The sequence below is a fragment of the Stenella coeruleoalba genome (genome assembly GCF_951394435.1).
Source record: "Stenella coeruleoalba genome assembly, chromosome: 2".
Taxonomy (NCBI): Eukaryota; Metazoa; Chordata; class Mammalia; order Artiodactyla; family Delphinidae; genus Stenella; species Stenella coeruleoalba.
In genome coordinates, this window is record NC_137147.1 from 127,222,415 (window position 1) to 127,246,230 (window position 23,816).

Consider the following 23,816-nt stretch of genomic DNA (forward strand, 5'->3'; position numbering starts at 1 on the left):
AGGACAAATGGTGGAAGCAAAGCTATACAGACAAAATCTCACACAGAAGCATAGACATACACACTCACAAAAAGAGGAAAAGGGGAAAAAATCATAAATCTTGCCTTCAAAGTCCACCTCCTCAATTTGAGATGATTCGTTGCCTATTCTTGTATTCGACAGATGCAGGGTACATCAAGTTGATTGTGGAGCTTTAATCTGCTGCTTCTCAGGCTGCTGGGAGAGATTTCCCTTTCTCTTCTTTGTTTGCACAGCTCCCAGGGCCTCAGCTTTGGATATGGCCCCGCCTCTGCGTGTAGGTCGCCGGAGGGCATCTGTTTCTCGCTCAGACAGGACGGGGTTAAAGGAGCCACTGTTTCGGGGGCTCTGGCTACTCAGGCCGTGGGGAGGGAAGGGCACGGAGTGTGGGGCGAGCCTGCGGTGGCAGAGGCCGGCGTGACGTTGCACCAGCCTGAGGCTCGCCATGGGTTCTCCCGAGGAAGTTGTCCCTGGATCCCGGGAACCTGGCAGTGGCGGGCTGCACAGGCTCCCCAGAAGGGAGGTGTGGATAGTGACCTGTGCTCGCACACAGGCTTCTTGCTGGCGGCAGCAGCAGCTTTAGCGTCTCCTGCCCGTCTCTGGGGTCCGCGCTTTTAGCTGCGGCTCGCGCCCGTCTCTGGAGCTCCTTTAAGCGGTGCTCTTAAAACCCTCTCCTCGCGCACCAGGAAATAAAGAGGGAAGAAAAAGTCTCTTGCCTCTTCGGCAGCTCCAGACCTTTTCACGGACTCCCTCCGGGCTATCCGTGGCGCACTAACCCCTGCAGGCTGTGCCCGCTCCACCAGTCCTCTGCCTGCGCTCGGACCAAAGTCCGAGCCTGAGCTCGCAGCCGCGCCCGCCCGGGCGCGTGAGCAGACAAGCCTCTCGGGCTGGTGAGTTCCGGTTGGCACTGATCCTCTGTGCGGGAATCTCTCCGCTTTGCCCTCCGCACCCCTGTTGCTGCGCTCTCTTCTGCGGCTCCGAAGCTCCCCCCCTCCGCCACCCACAGTCTCTGCCCGTGAAGGGGCTTCCTAGTGTGTGGAAACCTTTCCTCCTTCACAGCTCCCTCCCACTGGTGCAGGTCCCGTCCCTATTCTTTTGTCTCTGTTTTTTATTTTCTTTTGCCCTACCCAGGTGCGTGGGGAGTTTCTTGCCTTTTGGGAGGTCTGAGGTCTTCTGCCAGCGTTCAGTAAGTGTTCTGTAGGAGTTGTTCCACGTGTAGATGTATTTCTGGTCTATCTGTGGGGAGGAAGGTGATCTCCACGTCTTACTCTTCCGCCATCTTTCCCTCGTCCCCGGTACATGACTCTTTGAATTATGGTTTTCTCAGAGTATATGCCCAGTAGTGGGATTGCTGGGTCATATGGTAGTTCTATTTGTAGTTTTTTAAGGAACCTCCATACTGTTCTCCACAGTGGCTGTATCAATTTACATTCCCACTAAACAGTGCAAGAGGGTTCCCTTTTCTCCACACCCTCTCCAGCATTTATTGTTTCTAGATTTTTTTGATGGCCATTCTGACTGGTGTGAGATGATATCTCATTGTAGTTTTGATTTGCATTTCTCTAATGATTAATGAAGTTGAGCATTCTTTCATGTGTTTGTTGGCAGTCTGTATATCTTCTTTGGAGAAATGTCTATTTATGTCTTCTGCCCATTTGGGGATTGGGTTGTTTGTTTTTTTGTTATTGAGCTGCATGAGCTGCTTGTAAATTTTGGAAATTAATCCTTTGTCAGTTGCTTCATTTGCAAATATTTTCTCCCATTCTGAGGGTTGTCTTTTGGTCTTGTTTATGGTATCCTTTGTTGTGCAAAAGCTTTGAAGTTTCATTAGGTCCCATTTATTTTTGTTTTTATTTCCATTTCTCTGGGAGGTGGGTCAGAAAGGATCTTGCTGTGATTTATGTCATAGAGTGTTCTGCCTATGTTTTCCTCTAAGAGTTTGATAGTTTCTGGCCTTACATTTAGGTCTTTAATGCATTTTGAGCTTATTTTTGTGTATGGTGTTAGGGAGTGATCAGATGTCATACTTTTACATGTACCTGTCCAGTTCTCTCAGCACAACTTATTGAAGAGGCTGTCCTTTCTCCACTGTACATTCCTGCCTCCTTTATCAAAGATAAGGTGACCATATATGCGTGGGTTTATCTCTGGGCTTTCTATCCTGTTCCATTGATCTATATTTCTGTTTTTGTGCCACTACCATACTGTCTTGATTACTGTAGCTTTGTAGTATAGTCTGAAGTCAGGGAGCCTGATTCTTCCAGCTCCAATTTTCATTCTCAGGATTGCTTTGGCTATTCAGGGTCTTTTGTGTTTCCATACAAATTGTGAAATTTTTTGTTCTAGTTCTGTGAAAAATGCCAATGGTAGTTTGATAGGGATTGCATTGAATTTGTAGATTGCTTTGGGTAGTAGAGTCATTTTCACAATGTTGATGCTTCCAATCCAAGAACATGGTATATCTCTCCATCTATTTGTATCATCTTTAATTTCTTTCATCAGTGTCTTATAATTTTCTGAATACAGGTCTTCTGTCTCCTTAGGTAGGTTTATTCCTAGATATTTTACTCTTTTTGTTGCAATGGTAAATGGGAGTGTTTTCTTGATTTCACTTTCAGATTTTTCATCATTAGTGTATAGGAATGCCAGAGATTTCTGTTCACTAGTTTTGTATCCTGCTACTTTACCAAATTCATTGATTAGTTCTAGTAGTTTTCTGGTAGCATCTTTAGGATTCTCTATGTATAGTATCAGGTCATCTGCAAACAGTGACAGCTTTACTTCTTTTCCGATTTGGATTCCTTTTATTTCCTTTTCTTCTCTGATTGCTGTGGCTAAAACTTCCAAAACTATGTTGAATAAGAGTGGTGAGAGTGGGCAACCTAGTCTTGTTCCTGATCTTAGTGGAAATGCTTTCAGTTTTTCACCATTGAGGACAATGTTGTCTGTGGGTTTGTCATATATGGCCTTTATTATGTTGAGGAAAGTTCCCTGTATGCCTACTTTCTGCAGGGTTTTTATCATAAATGGGTGTTGAATTTTGTTGAAAGCCTTCTCTGCATCTATTGAGATGATCATATGGTTTTTCTCCTTCAATATGTTAATATGGTTTATCACATTAATTGTTTTGCGTATATTGAAGAATCCTTGCATTCCTGGAATAAACCCCACTTAATCATGGTATATGATCCTTTTAATGTGCTGTTGGATTCTGTTTGCTAGTATTTTGTTGGGGATTTTTGCATCTATGTTCATCAGTGATATTGGCCTGTAGTTTTCTTTCTTTGTGACATCCTTGTCTGGTGTTGGTATCAAGGTGATGGTGGCCTCGTAGAATGAGTTTGGGAGTGTTCCTCCCCCTGCTATATTTTGGAAGAGTTTGAGAAGGATAGGTGTTAGCTCTTCTCTAAATGTTTGATAGAATTTGACTGTGAAGCCATCTGGTCCTGGGCTTTTGTTTGTTGGAAGATTTTTTTTTCTTTTTTTGTGGTACGCGGGCCTCTCACTGTTGTGGCCTCTCCCTTTGCGGAGCACAGGCTCCGGATGCGCAGGCTCTGCGGGCATGGCTCATGGGCCCAACCGCTCTGCAGAACGTGGGATCTTTCCGGACTGGGGCACGAACCTGTGTCCCCTGCATCGGCAGGCGGACTCTCAACCACTGCGCCACCAGGGAAGCCCTTGTTGGAAGATTTTTAATCATAGTTTCAATTTCAGTCCTTGTGATTTGTCTGCTTATATTTTCTATTTCTTCCTGATTCAGTCTTGGCACATTGTGCGTTTCTAAGAATTTGTCCATTTCTTCCAGGTTGTCCTTTTTATTGGCATAGAGTTGCTTGTAGTAATCTCTCATCATCGTTTGTATTTCTGCAGTGTCAGTTGTTACTTCTTCTGTTTCATTTCTAATTCTATTGATTTGAGTCTTCTCCCTCTTTTTCTTGATGAGTCTGGCTAATGGTTTATCAATTTTGTTTATCTTCTCAAAGAATCAGTTTTTAGTTTTGTTGATCTTTGCTATCGTTTCCTTCATTTCTTTTTCACTTATTTCTGATCTGATTTTTATAATTTCTTTCCTTCTGCTAACTGTGGTGGTTTTTTGTTCTTCTTTCTCTAATTGCTTTAGGTGCAAGGTTAGGTTGTTTATTCGAGATGTTTCCTGTTTCTTAAGGTAGGACTGTATTGCTATAAACTTCCCTCTTAGAACTGCTTTTGATGCATCCCATAGATTTTGTGTCGTCGTGTCTCCATTGTCATTTGTTTCTAGGTACTTTCTAATTTCCTCTTTGATTTCTTCAGTGATCACTTCGTTATTTAGTACTGTATTGTTTAGCCTCCACGTGTTTGTATTTTTTACAGATCTTTTCCCGTAATTGATATCTAGTCTCATAGTGTTGTGGTCGGAAAAGATACTTGAAACAATTTCAATTTTCTTAAATTTACCAAGGCTTGACTTGTGACCCAAGATATGATCTACCCTGGAGAATGTTCCATGAGCACTGAGAAAAATGTGTATTCTGTTGTTTTTGGATGGAGTGTCCTATAAATATCAATTAAGTCCATGTTGTTTAATGTATCATTTAAAGTTTGTGTTTCCTTATTTATTTCCATTTTGGATGATCTGTCCATTGGTGAAAATGGGGTGTTAAAGTCCCCTACTATCAATGTGTTACTGTTGATTTCCCCTTTTATGGCTGTTAGTATGTGCCTTATATATTGAGGTGCTCCTATGTTGGGTGCATAAACATTTAGAATTGTTATATCTTCTTCTTGGATCGATCTCTTGATCATTATGTAGTGTCCTTCTTTGTCTCTTCTAATAGTCTTTATTTTAAAGTCTATTTTGTGTGATATGAGAATTGCTACTCCAGCTTTCTTTTGGTTTTCATTTGCATGAAATATCTTTTTCCATCCCCTTACTTTCAGTCTCTATGTGTCTCTAGGCCTGAAGTGGGTCTCTTGTAGACAGCAAGTATATGGGTCTTGTTTTTGTATCCATTCAGCCAATCTGTGTCTTTTGGTGGGAGCATTTAATCCATTTACATTTAAGGTAATTGTCAATATATATGTTCCTGTTCCCATTTTCTTAATTGTTTTGGGTTCGTTATTGTAGGTCTTTTCCTTCATGTTCCTTGCCAAACAACTAGCAAAACAGGAACACAACCCCACCCATTAGCAGAGAGGCTGCCTAAAATCATAATAAGTCCACAGACACCCCAAAACACACCACCAGACATAGGCCTGCCCACCAGAGAGACAAGATCAAGCTTGATCCACCAGAACACAGGCACTAGTCCCCTCAACCAGGAAGCCTACACAACCCACTGAACCAACCTTAGCCACTGGGGACAGACATCAAAAACAATGGGAACTACGAACCTGCAGCCTGCAAAAAGGAGACCCCAAACACAGTAAGATAAGCAAAATTAGAAGACAGAAAAACACACCGCAGATGAGGGAGCAAGATAAAAACCCACCAGACCCAGCAAATGAATAGGAAATAGGCAGTCTACCTGATAAAAAATTCAGGATAATGATAGTAAAGATGATCCAAAATCTTGGAAATAGAATGGACAAAATGCAAGAAACGTTTAACAAGGACCTAGAAGAACTAAAGAGGAAACAAACAACGATGAACAACATAATAAATGAAATTAAAAATACTCTAGATGTGATCAATAGCAGAATAACTGAGGCAGAAGAATGGATAAGTGACCTGGAAGATAATATAGTGGAAATAACTACTGCAGAGCAAAATGAAGAAAAAAGAATGAAAAGAACTGAGGACAGTCTCAGAGACCTCTGGGACAACATTAAATGCACCAACATTCGAATTATAGGGGTTCCAGAAGAAGAAGAGAAAAAGAAAGGGACAGAAAATATTTGAAGAGATTATAGTTGAAAACTTCCCTAATATGGGAAAGGAAATAGTTAATCAAGTCCAGGAAGCACAGAGAGTCCCATACAGGATAAATCCAAGGAGAAATACGCCAAAACACATATTAATCAAACTGTCAGAAATTAAATACAAAGAAAACATATTAAAAGCAGCAAGGGAAAAACAACAAATAACACAAAAGGGAATCCCCATAAGGTTAACAGCTGATCTTTCAGCAGAAACTCTGCAAGCCAGAAGGGAGTGGCAGGACATATTTAAAGTGATGAAGGAGAAAAACCTGCAACCAAGATTACTCTACCCAGCAAGGATCTCATTCAGATTTGATGGAGAAATTAAAAGCTTTACAGACAAGCAAAAGCTGAGAGAGTTCAGCACCACCAAACTAGCTTAACAACTGCTAAAGGAGAATATTTTCCTTATAATACTTTTAGGAAGCAATGAATAAAAGTGATGACTGGAAAATTGAGAAAACATTTCAAGGAAACATATTTTTGCAATTGAAAAAACTTATCTTTGTTTTCTGGGAAAGCTGCAACACACACACACCACTCCCATCCCCCCCCACCCCCCGCCCACGGATTTACACCCTAGCTCTACTAGGTTTTAGGTGTGGGACATGGGCAAGTTACTTATTTTAAGCTCAATTTCCTAATCCATGAAATGCATAATAGCAAAGATTGTTGTCAGTATTAGTACAATGTATTTAAGCAACTAGCACTTAATTGGTTCAGAAATGCAATTTGTGGAAATGAATTCATTTTCAGGAACTTTGCGTTAAGTACTGAAATATATATGCAATCACTATCATGCTTAGCAGGAACTAAAAAAAGAAGCAATATAAAATATTTTATGTCAAGAATAATATCAGCGTTAGAATTTTTAAAAACCTTTGTCTTTTTATATTATAATGATGGTTTACTGTCACAACGAAAAAATAAAAACAACAAAAAGAAGGCAAGCTTTGTTTCAAGGAATACCAAAAAATTCCAATAGTAAATTTTATCATTTTGATAATTTTTTATTCTCTTGTGTTGAGTAAGAATAAGAAAATATTGCTTATCAATTGCAAACTATATTCACGATTCTTCCCTTGCTAGATATTTTCTTTAGTTGAGGTATCCCAAAGAAAAACAGTAAGTATAGTTGTCTACATATTTTTACTAACCAAGATTTTATTTAAACAACGCACTTCCTTAGTTTTAAAAAATTGTTAGAATTTCTGTTAGGATCAGTATGATATGTGTTAAAAATTGTATTAGACGCATGAATTCAGTGTGAAAGCAGCAACCGCTGTTCAATAAAACTCCTCTTTTCCATCTACTCTCCAGCTGGGTAAGGCTGGCACAAAGACTGAAATGACCATAGTAAAAGCATGATTTAATGACTTGCAGGGTTTTGCTTGAGTGACTTTTTTTTTTTTTTCGGTACGCGTGTCTCTCACTGTTGTGGCCTCTCCCGTTGCGAAGCACAGGCTCCGGACGCGCAGGCTCAGCGGCCATGGCTCACAGGCCCAGCCTTTCCGTGGCATGTGGGATTTTCCCGGACCGGGGCACGAACCCGTGTCCCCTGCACTGGCAGGCGGACTCTCAACCACTGTGCCACCAGGGAAGCCCTTGAATGACTTCTTAAGTAGTCTTGGATATATGTGCAATTAGTGAAATTTAGTGGTTGAATAAGTTGTAGATTTAAGAGAATTGTGTAGGTTATCTTGCTATCTTAATTTTATACATAATAGTACTAAGGTCCCAAAAGATTAAAAGACATATATTGTTGCTTACTTAGTTGCTGGAGTTCACAAGTTAAAATATATTACTTTGATAATTTATCAAAACAAATTTATTTGCCTGATTTTTCTGTCCCCACTAAATTGTATAGGCAGGCACCTCTGCACCTTGTATCTCTGCTTGGCACAGTTGAAAAGTGAAATATCCAAAGATACACTACTTTACCATATATTAGCTCATTCATTCAAACACTTTTTGAGGACTTGCTAGGTTTTAGCTACAGAGATAGATACTGGGAACAAAAAGCAAACCAAAGGCACTCTCCTCTCTCAAGGAACTTAAGGGGAGACAGAATTGTAAGCACAGCACATAAACCAACAGTATGTGAAAAGTGACATGATAGGAAGAAGTGGCATGAGCAACAACCCTGCCTGGAAAGATTAGAGAGGCTTCTCAGAGGAGGTGCTTGAAATTGTTTAAAAGACAGAACGAATTGCAGGCAAAAGGGCTCCAAATGACTGTAAAGTACTGCTCCAGGAAGGGATCCATGAGGGGAGTGGAAGGAAACGGGGCTGGGAGGCAGAGTCCACCTCCAGTGGGCCTTATTCTTGGAGTTTGAACATTTTCCAGAAAGCTATGAAGAGCCACTGCTATATTCAAGCAAGGGAGCAATAAGATTCACATTTGTTTCTTTAAAAAACATTCCATGATGAGATGCTTCAGTAGGAAAGTATTGGACCAGCATTGTGTTGGGTGTTGGGGATACAATAATGAGTAAGATAAAATGGCCCTGCCCTTCTGGAGCTTATATTCTGGTTCAAGTAAGAAACACTAAGGATCTAAATTATGGTAGCAGCAGTGGGATTATACAGAAGGAAATGGATGTTATAATAATAATGACAATAACAGCTATTAATAGTAATAGTAGTGCCTATTCCCATTTATTGGACGCTTCCCATATGCCAGGCACTAAACACTCCACATATATTGTCCCTGTTCACTCTCCACAGTAGCCGGATGAGGTCAGTACTATTATTTTTCCTGCTTCACTGATGAGGAAACAGAAAGATTAATTGAATATTTAATTGAAGTTTCTATATCTGGTAAGCGGCAGAACTGGAATTTGCATGGGATTAAAAAAAAGCTCACCTTTACTGAGCTTGTACTACGTACCCAGCATTACTCTAAGTGCTTTTATGTATACTAACTTGTAATCCTTACAACAACCCAATTTTACAGATGAGAAAACCAAATCACAGAGGAGTTTATGATTTTGCCCAGCATTTTTGCAGTTGTTAACCTATGCTTTTAACCACTTTGCTATGCTACCTAATTCTAAAATCAATTCTTTAAGGAATATGTAACTTTGCCTCCTAAATGTCAGGAGAGTGAGGAAGAGGAAGAAATCTAGGATTACTAACATTATGATTGGGGACTGCCACAGATGGTAGAGTCATCAATCAAGTCAAAGAATGTAGGATGATTTGGTTTCATTCACCCCTAACTCCAGATGCCTACGTCCACCTGCTTCCTTGATTTCTTCATTTGGATATTAGGATACAGGGTCAGCTGCAGTGAAAGGTATCTAGAATAACCATGGCAGATTATAGAAGTTAGTAGCTGTCTGACACCAAAGTTCACTGGTATACAAACTGTGACTCAGGAAGTCCTCAGGGACACATCTTATTGCTCTAGCTCACAACCCCACATTCCAATCATCAGAAAGGGACAAAGGGAAAGGAGCATCTCATTTCTTTTAGAATATGATCTGGAAGTTGCTCACATCATTTCTGCTCACATCTCACTAGTCAGAACTTAGTGACATGGCCACACTTAGAGAGCTTATTACAGGCAACTGTGTATCTGGCTAGATATTCCATTATCATGTATGAAGAGTAGAGTAGAGTGCATATTAGGGGCCAACTAGCAATCAGTCTGTACTACAGAGATATAGGCATCTCAAATTTAACATTTGCAAAAACCAATTCCTGCTTATTCTTCCAAAACCTGCTTCTCTCCACAATTCTCCACATCTCAGCTAATGATGAAAAATGGGACACAGTCAGCAGTTCGATTTCAGATGTGGATGAATTTGAGGTGCCTGTAGGATATTCAATACAAATTTTCAATAAGGGGCTGAAGATACATGTCTCAAGTTTCTGAGTGAGGTCAGTGTTCAAGATTCAGATTTCATTCCTGACTTATATAAGTGATAGAGAAAGAGTATACATAAACAGTTCTGTGAGAGACTGTAATAATGGCGGGTAAAGAGAACCAAAAGCAGAGAGGATAAGCATTCTGTAAAGAAGACTTGAGAAAGAGTGGTCCAAGACACAGAAGATGGAGAATTCACGGTGATGGAAACCAAGGGACCAGTTTCCAGTAGGTAGTGGTTAGCAGTGTGGAAGGCTGCAAAGTGGTCATATACCATGAAAATTGAGAAGCAACTTTTAAATTTGATCATTATGCCATTACTGACATTAATACTAGCAATGTATATGTTGCTAGTAAAGTGGGGGCACATGCTAAATTTCAGTAGTTGAAGAGGGACTTGGAAGAAAATGGCAATCTGGTAGCTTTTCCAAACAGAAAGGACAAAGTTAATAGGAGGATTAATGAACAGGAGAGGGAATGACTGAGGGATTAAGTCTTGAGGGGCACCTCTCCCCATATATATATAATATATATATTAGCTGTAGAAAGGAAGAAAGATGGCTCATACTTTAGGACAGGAGATCAGGGGGAGTACAGATTTGGGTAATCTGTAGGAATAAGGGTGAAGGTGTGAAGGAGTTAATGCCTGAAGTCCGTAATGATAAACAATGATACAGATAATGCTAATATCACTACAGCTATTACTAAGCACTAACATTTACTGAGCACTTGTCATATGCCAGGCAACGTTTTTCATGGAATTAATTTTGCTACAACAGTATTTCTTAAATACTGAGAGCTACTCATATACTGAAAGCCTAGTCTTTTTCAATAGTTGAGTGTGTAACATTTTGATGCAACCTAAATATAGCAACAGTAACTTTTATCCCACCATATCCAACCATTTTTTGTTCCATTCTTTCAGCTTCTTCCTGATCCCAGGGGCATGCTAGGTAATAAAAAATTGTGTTTTTGCATTTTGATTCATCTGTTGTGACTCACATCAAAAAGAAATCTTGAGCAACAAAACAGCCCTGTTGAAAAACCAACTTCATCAGCAATTTGGGGAACACTGTTCTATAAAAACTGTTGGGTTACTCCAAAATAAATTTCATTTTACTGGTGATTTCCTCTTGGACTGTGAGTTCTTGAGGGCAAGGATAGGGATTGTTGATCTTTTATTGTTTTCCAAAGCCTGGCACAGTTCTGGGTAAATAGTAGAAGTTCAAAGTTTGTTAAAGGAATTAATGCACTATGCTAAAAAAATTAAACTGCTCCTTTCACTTTATACCTGAAATGAGAAACTTAGAAACTACTGGGTCTCATTTTGCCTACAATAGTCTAACAAATTTACTACTTAACTTGGTAGCTACTAAGTTGTTTTTCTGGGAAAACGTACCTGAAGAAAAATATGGGTTTGACTTGGGAAAAAAAATTATTCATAAAAACTGATATATATGGAGATGGAACACTATTAGTATTCTAACGATTCCTGACAATGTTCCATACTGGTAATTTTTACCAGCAAACATTTTGAAATTTGAACATGGACAAGGCAAACAGCACAGTGGGTTCTTGAAACAAGTCTGACACTAGCATCACACATAAGAATGCCTATTTAATATTAACGAGCTAAAAGGGCTATGGGTAATTTCTCCAGATTTCAAGGAGGAATTGGGATCCTCTTTGATCTTAGTAAAGAACTGGCATTTAACTGACATTTAATTAAGAGGTTTATTTCTCTTGTCTTTAATTTTCTTGGAACTCATGGTTTTCTGCCACATTTGATATACCAGTTTATTACAAAAAAAATTACATTATTCAGACAATTTTTACGTAAGAGGAAGTAGAATTGCTAAAATAATCTTCATATGCTAGATACTGTAGTAATATTTTACTTTAATGAAGTCTTTAAAGATTTACACTTGCCTATTTTGATAATATGCAAAGATAAATCCTTAAGAGACTGATTTTAACTAATCTCTCCCATAAAACATAACTGCAAAGTTTCCAAATGAGAATCTGTAATGGAAGAAAATGAAAAAATAAGGAACTGAGTTAAAATTGGGCATGCTTTAATACTGTCATTTATCATCAGTTGTCCTAGAATAATTTAAATTCCACTAGCTTATTTTTTGTTGTTGGGAAGCAGTATACAAATATATATTATATATATACACATAAATATATAAAAGATGTTCTAAGAATGACAGTTAAATTCACTGTTATGTACTATTGTTGATATAAAAAGTTTGAATACTAGATGAATGGGATCTCATACACTATTCTATGCAGCAAAAGCCGCAAACCTTAAGGATATGAATTGTTAGTGACCCCATTGCAGCTTTGCTAGTAAGTCTTGCAGAGCCATAAAAAAAAATCCTTTTAAATAAGATGGTGACCTTGGTGCTAAATATGAAGGCGCACGGCTTTAAATGGATTCAGTCGTCATACGGATCACAATTAGCCTGTATCCAGCTGGGGTCAACTAAGGGGCCACTTTCTCTTTATCGACAACCTACTGAAGGTCAAAATTGCAGGAGACAGGCTTTCACCTTCATGTAAACTAGTGACACATCGTGTGTTGGCAAAAGTCCTAAGCAGATGACCTTGGTCCCCTGAAAGCTGGTCCGCACTCTTGGGCTACCTCTGCAATGTTTACAAAGCAGCTCAGGGCGTAAAAGGGTTGGGATCGGAGACCTAGAATATGGAGTGTTCTGCCCCACCGCGGGGCTAGCAGCTATCAAAGCCCCCTTGGCGCAATTTCGGAGCCGATTCATTCCCCAACAAAATCGGGAGCGTCCAAGTTCAGGCACGTTCCTCGGTTGGGTTGACCACGGGACTCGCCAACACTCCAGAGGGCTCCAAGGCGTTTCCGGAGTGTACCGCCTGCTTTCTGTCGGGCCACAGACCACGGTGGCTCAAAAGAGGCATCGCCCCCTTTTCCCAGTGCCAACATGGCGACCAACCTGGTGGGACTCCGGGAGGCACTAGCTACTTCCCCTTCCCAACAGCCCCTGCGCTGGCGACGACGGCAAGCAGGAGGGGAGCGGAGCTGGCGGTGGAGGGCGGGGCAGAGCGCGGCGCCCTCCCGCCCGCACACCGGCCCCGCCCCGCGTCCGTGCGTCCAGGCCTGGAGCCCTCGCCCGGCCGGGTGGCGCGCGCTGCCTGCCGGGATACTCGGCCCGCCCAGCCAGTCCTCCCCGCTTACGCCGCGGCCGCGAGATCCGCGTTTTTCCCAAGATGGTGGCGCTGGGCTCGGGGTGACTGTAGGAGACGATAGAGCCTGACTCGCCTTCGCCGGAACCTCGACACACCGCCCTTCTCTTGCTCGCGCACCCCGCCTCCGCGTAGCCTTCCGCCGGCTCGGGCGCCTGCCATCCGCCGCCGCGCCGACTTGCGCTTCACCTCTGCCGACCCGGCGCTCACGGCCGCGGGCGGCGGCACCTCTCTCGGCTCTACTTCGGGGCTGTGCTCGGACCACCTCGCACCTAGCCCTGGCCAGGCGGGCCGCGTAGCCCCCCGGTGCGGACAGGCAGCGGCGGAGCGGCGGCTGGCGACGAGCGCGGGGTTTTCTGCGGCCCCTGCGCCTCCTTTCCCGGTCTCGGTCTCCGGAGAAGGAAGCGCGGGTCCCGCATGAGCGCCGGCGGTGGCGGCAGCGAAAGGGAACGAGGCGGTGGCGGGCGGAGGCGGCGGGTGAGGGCTGCGACGACCAGTGAAGCGGCTGCTGCTGCTGCGGGGGCCGCAGCCCAGGCGCGGGGGCGACGACAGGTCAGTGTGGCTGAGGACTGGGCCTGGGCCGGGGCGGCTGGGTGGCATCTCCCATCGTCTCCTCGACCGCCCAAGTCCCCCTTCGGGGCAGGCTCCGGCGAGGGTAGGGACGCCCCCACCCCCGCCGGGGCGAGTGTTTGGGGGCGCGCGCGGTCTGGAGAGGCCGGTGCCAGAAGTAGGCCTCTGCTAGCAGCGGCTGCTGCTGCTCCTGCCGTGACTGTCAGTCCTGGCTGGGCGCCGCAGGGAGGGAGGGTTTTGTCGCCCGAGGGGACACGAGCGGGCCCGGGGCGGGGCGTGCTGGCGATCTAGAGGTGGCCCTTCTTGGAGTGGGGCTAGCAGGGCCGGCCTGGGCCTCAGGCTGGGAAGGGCTGGCCTTTTCCTTCCAAGGGGAGCTCTTCCTCGCTGCTTTCGAGGTTTTGGCCTTCTTGGTGAAGAAATATTTAGACGTGTGCTTTGGTGGGTTGGGGTTTTGGGGGTGGACTGGTGGGGAGGGAGGGCGGATGAATTGTTAAATCAAGCCCAAGGGTTGTGTTCACAGATTACTCATCGAGGTTCTGAAATTAAACGTGAGCTACTGGGTTTGCTGGAGACTATTAAATGCAAACCTGCAAACAGTTGGCCCTTATTTTTTTACAGTTGAGAAAATGAAAAGGACTCGTCATGGTGTGGAGGATTTTGTTGGTAAAGTCAGAATTTAATGCGACAGATGTTTTGATCCATAAAATTGTTAAAAATAATTTTAATATGACGCTGGTTGGTTAATCTTAGAATTCTTGAAAGATAATTTAGTTTCCGAATTTTTTAAAACGTTCTGTGGATATGTTAAAAAAGAAACATTACAAAGTCTGTTATTATATTTATTAAGTGGCTAGGGTGCCGTCGAAAATGTCAGCTAATGGCATATGGGATTTACAGTCCGAAGTTACCCTCCATCAATCAGAAAGGAATACAGGTATGACCCATAATTTCAGATCATTCCACTATCTGCAATATTGAGAGAAGCAGCAGATTACCCCAGAATTTTGTCTGGGGTCGGGGGAGAAGGGGGATTGAAATGGAAACGACCTAAAGTTCAGAAGTACAACTGTTAAAAAGTTACTTGTGAAAGACACTTGAGATACCCAGTAAATGTTGTCAAGTGATTTGGACAAGAGGGCTGAGAAGTGTTTATCTCACACCTCTGACGAGTAAGTACCCTTACTTAAGAGATTATTTTGTAAACCATGTAAAAAAGTTTAGAGTTTAGGAAGATAAAAAGAAGTGGAAATAACTTTGGAATTAGACCCTGCTTGTAAATCTGAACTGCTTATCACATTTTTAATGAAAAAATACAATATTAATGATGGTGCTGCTAAATCCAAAGAATGACCAGAAGCCCATTAAAGAAATTATTAATCATGACAAAACAGAAACAAGAAGTAGCTTGAAGAAATAATGATCTCAGGACTTCCCTGGTGGTCCAGTGGTTAAGACGCTGGGCTCGCAATGCAGGGGGCCGGGGTTTGACCCCTGGTCAGGGCACTAGATCCCGCATGCCACAACTAAGAGCCCGAATGCCACAGCTGAAAGATCCCACATGCCACAGCTGTAACCTGGTGTAGCCAAATAAATAAATATTAAAAAAAAAAAAAGACTTAAACTCCTGTGGCACTAAAGGAATGCTTTAAATAGCAAACCAAAAACAGTTTTAAAAAAATTTAAAAATTAGAACGTAAACTATGAAAGTCTTATTGTGTCAGTATTTACTAAGTAGCATTAATGTGCTGAGTAGCATGTACACCATCTTCTGACATTGCTGGGTTACTGAGGAGTTTACACAGAGACACAAATTACAATGTTCTGATTCATTTTCACAGGTTTTATATGCTGCTTGTATTTCATATCTCTTAAATTTACACTTTTTTTCATGGCTTAAAAAAAAGCTTCTTAAGTAAGTAGTCAGAAGCGAGAGGAAGACACATTCTCATCCAACTTGCCCAGTCCATTTAACAAGATTTGTTGGGTACCTACAGTGTCTTTGACACGTAACATTTAATGTTTTATTCCTTAAACCATAGATCATTTCTAAATGACTCCTCCTCTCTCCCCTCCAAAAACAATCCTCTCTCCCCTTAAAAAAATATTTGGAATAATTTGCTGTTTCTTTCAATATGCAGTCAGTGGAATAATATAAAACTATGGATCATACCTAAATTTTTCAGCCCAAACACTTAAAGTGTCTGTTTTCTTAAATGATTACTGGTCATGTTCTTCAGTCATGTTTTGCCCTTTTGTTTAGACCTGTAGTTGTATAGGTCAAAATGTAGAAACATGATATTAAATATACATATGCAGCTGTTAAAAAATTAGTTTTATGATTTTTATGAGTGAAGACCAATTTTCAGAAGTGATTTTTTAAGTAAAATACTTGGGTAAAGTTTTAGATGCTCTTTTCATAATGATTCAGGATGACAAAATTTTGGCTGATTGTGATAGTCCCTGCTCTCTCCCCACTGCAAATGTAAAGGTAAAGTATAAAAACCAAAGACATTATGGTATGTATAGTGGAAATAGCTTTGGAGTTAGATCCTGCTTTTAATTCTGGCTTACCCTGGTTGTCTGACCCTTGGCAAGTTACTTAATCTCGAGCCGCAAGTTTTGTCATCTGTAAAATGGGGTGGTGAGACTAACTCAGAGTTGTGAGGATTAAAGCATGTGCAATGCCTAACACATAGGCACTTAATAAGTATTATCCTTTGAAGTCTTCCTACCCAGTTTTTCCGAATGTTCTCAAAGCACCTTATAGACAGTGGACTCTAACATATTATCCTTTACATTGTTACTTTGCTTACTGGTTTTGAACTCACTTTTTAAGGACAAGGACTTCTAGTGTTTACCAGAGAGTGTGTTACCAGAGTATGGATGACTTAGTTATCAGCTAACATTTATTAGGAATCTACTGTGGCTACTCTGAGCTGAGCTTGGTGTAGGGGCTATAAAGACAAGACTCATGTCTCTGTCTTTTGGAAGTGTATAGTCTAGTGACTTTCTCCATATAACACTTTTTGTGAAACCCTGTCAAATAATGGAGCCCCATTCTCCTGGTGCCCTTCCACTCCTCAGGCAGTTCTATGGACTCAAAACCTCCTACTCCCAGCTCCTGTTCTAAAGAATATTGTTTTACTGCTTCCTTTATACACTGTCTGGCACATGTTAGATACTTCATATCTTGGTCCCAATCCTCCACCCAGTGTCTGGCACATAGTATGTTAGTGTTTGTGTGTATGTATATGTATAAAAAAAATAAATTTACTTTGGCAAGTTGCCTGTAAATACTCTGGTATTTTTCTGGGACAGTCATCATTCTGTCTTCTGGTTATAAATTCACAGAAGTTGTGAGCCTGAGTAGGGCTATTCCTGTTTTACACATGAGGAAATTGAAGTGCAGAGCTTTAAGATGGTTTTCTTAAAGTCACCAGGTGGCAGAGCCAGGGCACAAATTGAGCCTCTGGACTCCAGGTCAGGACTCTGCACATAATGGTACATGTTCTGTCTTACCAGTTAGGAGGAGTGTTACTTTGCTTTGAGAATGCCCACCCACCTTATTGCAGTTAAGTGAGTGTTTTCTATGATATTAGTAGAAGGCAGCCTTCAACAAGATGCCTTTTCTGACCATAGCAGTTACTGGAGGAAGTGGGGCTTTTTCTTCTAATAAAGAAAATAAAGTAAAATTACAGTAAGTGGAAATAGTGTTAATCTACAAGCCTATATCTATGTCCAAAACATGAGATGTTTGAAATACTTAAAGATGCTACATAAATAGGTTTTTCTTTTTTCTTTTTTTTTTTTTCCGGCTGCACCATGCAAGGTGCGAGATCTTAGTTCTAGGGATCGAACCCACGCCCCCTGCAGTGGAAGTGCGGAGTCTTAACCACTGGACCACCAGGGAAGTCCCTATAAATAGTTTTTTAATGAGATTACTTACAAATACATGATAAATTTCTTTGCCAACTTTTCATTTAATCTCAAAATTGTCACAGTGCTTTGATCTGAGTTATCTGTTATCTTTAACATAAATACCATTATGGATAGTAAGTTAAAAAAAAAGATCATTAAGTATAAGGTCTATCTGAAAGTGAAATAAGGCTAGTACTTTTTTTTTTTTTTTACTGTTGTTTGCACATGAGATTTAGCTGACTGTTATTACTGTTTGATTCTAAGCCTTGTGACTGTGAACGCCCTAAAATTATATATAAAAATTTAAGTGCTTTAGAGTCTCAACAGGTTCTGTGAACGAAAGTCATGGAGAACCATTGATGTGGAGGAAGAAACACTAACTTTGGTGTCGGAAGATTGTGGGTTCATCCTTCTTCTCTAGCTTCCTAGCTGGGCATGAGTAGGCCATTTAGCTTTCTAAGCCTTGGCTCTGTTCCTTCTGTCAAGTAAGGGTGATACTTGCTTTGTTTCTGAGGAATGATTTTCAAATGAGATCATTCTTGAAAAAGTAAATTAATGGTACTCTATAAAGTGACCTTATAACTGATTTAGTGACTTGCCCAAGAAAACAGCTTGGTTAGTGGTAGACAGACTGTTGGAACCTTGGTGTATTTTCATGCTTTTCTTTACTAACATTTTTAACCTTTCCATAGAAATATTATTTTTGGAAATACTTAGTATGTGAATTTATTTTATATTTGGTAACTACATTTGAAATAAACAGTAGATCTTAATAGTTAGTGATGCATTATTCAGTATTATTAGTCCAAAGTCAAATCACTTCTGTAATTTGCTTTACTTTTGACCTCTCCTGTTAATGTGATAAAGGCAAGTGAATCATAAGGTTGACCTGAAAGGAAAAGAGGTTTTGGAGACTTAGAACCTTACTAGATTAAATTATTCCTGAAGTTCAGTTTTAGGAAATCTTCTGGAATCTCACATAAGATGTCATATGTGGATTGTGGAAGAGAATCCTAAGTAAGACCTCATTAATTAAAGTCAACATCTGTGCTGCAAATAAAGCAAGGAGGTGGTGTATGAGCCCTGAACACTTAACCCAAGTAGGATAAAAATCTTCTTTCAATGAAACTCTTGGCTTGCCAGTGTGGAGACTACTGTGGTGACTCTTTAACAGTTCATTGTGTTCCAGAAGTTGATCTTCTGTACCCTTTGGGAAGAGATGAGGTTAGTCAAGCACAGATCCCTTTATGTTACAGAAATAAAACATGAAACTTTTTTTTTTTTGACCTGTCTCTTTGTGGTATGCAGGCTTGTAGCTCTTTTTTAGGTCTTAATAGGTGTCCATTTTTTCATACTTTCAGTAATTCAGAATGTTCCTTTTCACATTTGAGACAAGTAGTGCTACACACAAATTATATAGCTAGGGGCTGAATGAAGATGCTACCAGTACTTTACACATATTCTTTTCATTTGTTGACTTTTGTCTCCTTGTATCAAAAAGAATGGCTTATCCATTTCAAGTCTCTAATAGACGTCTACCTCAGCAGTCTCCTTGAATGTGAGAAATAGTCTTAGGATTAATTGCCCTTGTGAGCTGTAGCCAATATGCTAACTCGGTTATTTTTATATTCTTTGTGATACAGTGTAAATTCTGAATTTTCCTTACAAATTAAATATACAAACAGTAGAAAGAATAATATAACAACCATGTATGTACCACTCAGTATGGACAAATGTCACATTTTGTCACTTGCACTCTTTAGCACCCTTTCTAAAAGGGATGTTCTTTATTTTCTTCTCAGATGATAGCTCTAGCACTGCAGATACCACTACAGGAATTTCTTCATACAACAAATACTTTCCTATCTTTTATCATATGTAAAGCATAATCCTGTTTTTTGGAAGGGAAAGGATGAGATGCCCAGCAGTGTTTTCTATATAAAGCTAATGGGTCACAGGGAGAAATTTGGGTTATTTCCAACTTATTAATTACCTTAGTACTTTTTTCTTAGGAATTCTGCTTATTGTGCCTTGTGTTTCTATTTGCCAATATTGATAACCTTACAGTGTGTCATGAATAAGGATACTAAATATTTACCTTTGCTAAATAAAGTTTTTGTTTTGAGAATTAAAAAATACCTGTCTTTTGAACACCTATTGTATGTGACATGTATACTAATTGATAAATCCCATTTCACACAAAGAATATTTAGGTAACATTTTTTCTAGTTTTCTGAAGTGAGCTGATAATGTGCCATATTCCATGTTGGTGATAGAAAACTATGCTGTTTAAGATAATCCAAATTTAGAGCTCCTAAGAAATGAAAACCTTCCCTAATTAGTTAAGCTGCTTCATTCATATTCAATTTCTTACACATTTTGCTATGTCTGTAACGTATTGTTATAGAATGTTTATGTCCCCCCCAACCCCCAAATTCATATGTTGAAATCCTGACCCCCCATTGTGATGGCATTAGATGGTAGGGCCTTTGCGAGTTGATTAGGTCATGAGAATGGAGCCCTCATGATGGAATTAATGCCCTTTAAAAGACTCCAAAGAATTCCCTCCCTCCCTTCTGCCACTGCGAGGATCTAGCCAGAGGATGGCCATCTATGAAGCAGGAAGGTGACTCTTGCCAGACATCACATCTGCCGGTGCCTTGATTTTGGACTTCCTAGGCTCCAGAACTGTGAGAAATTTTTGTTGTTTATACACCACCCAGTCTATGGTGTTTTGTTGTATAAGCAGCCTAAATGGACTAGGACACATATCAAACATGTTTAAAGAACAGAGGAGGAAAATAGGAAATAGATAAAGTTTGGTAGCTAACGTAGGGGTACATTGTGCTTGATAAAATGGAACTGCTTTTTTTTGAATTTTATTTTACTTTTTATAGAGCAGGTTTTTATTAGTTATCTATTTTGTGCATATTAGTGTATATATGTCAATCCCAATCTCCCAATTCATCCCACCACCACCACCGCCCCCGCCACTTTCCCCCTTGGTGTCCATACGTTTGTTCTCTACATCTGTCTCTATTTCTGCCCTGTAAACGGGTGGAGCTGTTTCTTAAAAGTTGACTTTAATGTTGACATGAGAACACTTAAGTATAATATATTAGAAAAGCTGAACAAACATTAGACTTTCATATACATAAAACTAGATTTCTGCATTTAAAATCATCTATTTCTTTAAATTTAATTATTACCCAGTGTACTATATTTCATATTATCTTCAAAATAAAAAGTAAAATCTTAGGGTTTCATTTAACTCAGTATCTGAGTCAGTCTCCTCCCTCCTCAAAATTCCTCTTACATGTTTTGGGTAGATGAAGGGTAGGGAGGGGTGAACTTAAAAATAGATGGATCCAAGTTGTAAAATATTGATAGGTCACTTATCTCAGCTGAAATTAAACTATTTACTCCTGGATTGAAGATTCTGTGTGAACACTAAATATTTGCTGTCTCTCTCTCTCTTTTTTTTTTTTCCGTGTGCTGTTTTAGGTATTTATAAGTGCTGGATGAATGAGCTACTTTTTAGTTAGTTCAGGACTACTTTTAGATATGTGCTGTGGGCTAATGAACTATGATCAGGATATAATGAAGTATGATCTGGAACAATCCTCTAGGCCTCAGAACTTCAAGTAATTTTAAGTAAAGATGGACTAGGTGTCAGCCTGGATAGTGGGCCAGAGACCCACTTTACTGCCTATTCCTGTGCTGAATTTGACAAGGCACTCCTAGGGGAGAGAGAGAGAGAGAGAGAGAGAGAGAGAGAGAGAGAGTGTGTGTGTGTGTGTGTGTGTGTGTGCGCGCGCGCGCGCGCGCGCGCGCGCATGTGTTCACACATGCCCATTCCATATTACTAGCTGACACCAGATTTTGAGAAATTGGGGCTGATCGCTGTTCAGCCTACCAAGGTTTTCTCTCCAGTGAACAAGGTCTAATCCCCTTAAGTGCTTTTTTAGCTATGTAGTATGTGTTTAAAATGGCGATGACTCCAATAGTATTTATTTTGTGTTCTTATTCTAATATCTTTCCTTAGTTCTTTTATCAAGGAAGTAGGTTGGATTAGAAGATCTCCAAAGTAATTTTCGGCTTGTATATTATATGCTCACTTTTTTCTTTTTAAAATATATGTATATATTTTAATTAAAAAAACATTTAAAACAGTAAATAATATATCAGGTACTTATTTACCCATCACTCAGAACTATAAATTACGCCAATTTTGATCCTTAGCGAACCAGATGCAGTCTTACATATGCACTTGTAGCCACCTCACCCCCAAGTCCTATTACCTTCTCTCTTTACCCAAGGTAATAACTATCCCGAGGTTCTTGAATTTCATATCCTTGTTTATACTTTTACTGTATATGTGTACTTGTATCTGTAAATGCTATATATGGTGTTGGATTTTGTGTTTTAAAATTTTTACAGAATGGTATTGTTACTGTACATATCTTTCATCAGCTTTTTTTTTTTTAAACTATTTTTTGGGATATGTATGTTGATGCATGTAGCTCTAGTTTAGTTTAACTGCTGTATAGTACTCCATTGTATGATATATCAAATATATGTGTCCCACTACTAATGGATATTTTGAGTTTTTTCCTTTTTCGCTATTATAAATGATGCTGCAGTGATCATGTTGACACATTTCTTTGTGCACATATTTCTTTGGGAAGATTCATGGAAGTGAAACTGCTGGGAAATAGATTGTGAATAACTTTACTGGATGTTGCTAAATTCTTCTCTAAAATGGTTATGTCAGTATATACTTTTTTTTTTTTTTTTTTTTTGCTTTACGTGGGCCTCTCACTGTTGTGGCCTCTCCCGTTGCGGAGCACAGGCTCTGGACACGCAGGCTCAGCGGCCATGGCTCACGGGCCCAGCTGCTCCTCGTCATGTGGGATCTTCCCGGCCCGAGGCACGAACCCGTATCCCCTGCATTGGCAGGCGGACTCTCAACCACTGCACCACCAGGGAAGCCCGGTTATGCCAGTATATACTTTATCAGCAGTGTACGGACATTTCTTTTTCCAGCATCCTAGCCCATACTTGAGATTGTCAGATTTTAAAACTTTTGCAAATTTGATGGGTGTGAAATTTTAGCAAAATATTACTCTCATTTTAGCATTTCCTTGATTATTCTGGGTGGTGGATATATGGATATGAATTTTATTATTTTCTGTATGTTTTAAATGTTTCATAAAGAAATGGTTTAAAAGAAAGTAAGAGACAACGTGTTATACAACGTTTATGTTGTAAAGGATCTTGGAGATCATCTCATCCAGCATTCTTTATGATGCAGCCGGGAAAGTTATCAGAATAAGAATAAAATATAAAACCCTACTTATTGTCCTTTGTGATATTCTCTTTTGGGATATATCTCAATTTTTGAAGTGAAGCTCATGAGTCTTTTCTTTTATGATTTCTGTTTTTTATTGAAGAAATCCCTTTTAATATTGTCTGCAAATAGTTGAGAGGTTTTTGTTGTTGTTTATTTTTTTGCATTTAGGTCCATCTGGGAGGGAATTAGGAATCTTTTTTTTTTTAAATGAAAAACGAGTTGTCCCAACAGTAAGTATTGAATCTTTTCCCCATTAAATTTTTTAAATATCACCTGTATCATCTGCCAAATGCTTGGGTTTGATTTTAATTTTTTTTTTAAACACTGGTAGTACATTGTTTTATTTCAAATAGCTTTATGTTAAGCTTTGAAGTGTGAGTCAAAGCCTACTCCTTTATTCATTTTCAGAACTTTTATTCTTAGACTTTCACTTTTCCATAATAATTTAAAACCAGTGTATCAAGTTTGTTTGCGGATATTAATTGGAATTGCATTGAATACATCAATTAACTTGAGAATTGACATAGTTTATCTTGCCATTTATTCTGTATTTTACAGTTTTCTTCCTAAATTCCTTTTATACATACCTTGTTAAATTTATTCCTAGATATTTGATCTATACATATTTTTTTGCACTGTAAATAGGATCTTTTTTCTGTTACATTTGATCATTGCTGATGTTAATTTTGTATCCATTAACTTGGGTGAACTCCATCAGTTTTATTAGTTTATAATTCTTTTAGATTATTATAAACAACAATTCTGTCTTTTCCAGTGAACTGTTAAAAATACAAGTCTAACTTTGTTACTTTCTGTTTAAAATTATTCTTTGGCTTTCTGTGGCTTTTAGAATAAAATGCAGAATCCTTAATTGGTCTACAAGGTCCCATCTGATCTGGATTCTCTCTGCCTCCTAAGATTTAATTCACACTCTCCTTTTTTTGGAACCACCTAACAATATTGGCCT

The 23,816-nt window shown here is 39.9% G+C and overlaps 1 protein-coding gene across 4 annotated transcripts in view; it reads left to right on the forward strand.

Annotated features, from left to right (window-relative positions):
- Window positions 1–13,428: 13,428 nt before the first annotated feature.
- The window catches only part of UBE3A (ubiquitin protein ligase E3A), a 93,552-nt gene continuing 83,164 nt past the window's right edge, over window positions 13,429–23,816 (forward strand). For 3 of the 4 annotated variants that reach the window (XM_079912447.1, XM_079912446.1, XM_079912448.1), the window contains exon 1: window positions 13,429–13,560. The gene's annotated coding sequence lies outside the window, so the exon portion shown is untranslated. The remainder of the gene's footprint in view (window positions 13,561–23,816) is intronic. The other variant, XM_079912449.1, reaches the window with a different exon arrangement.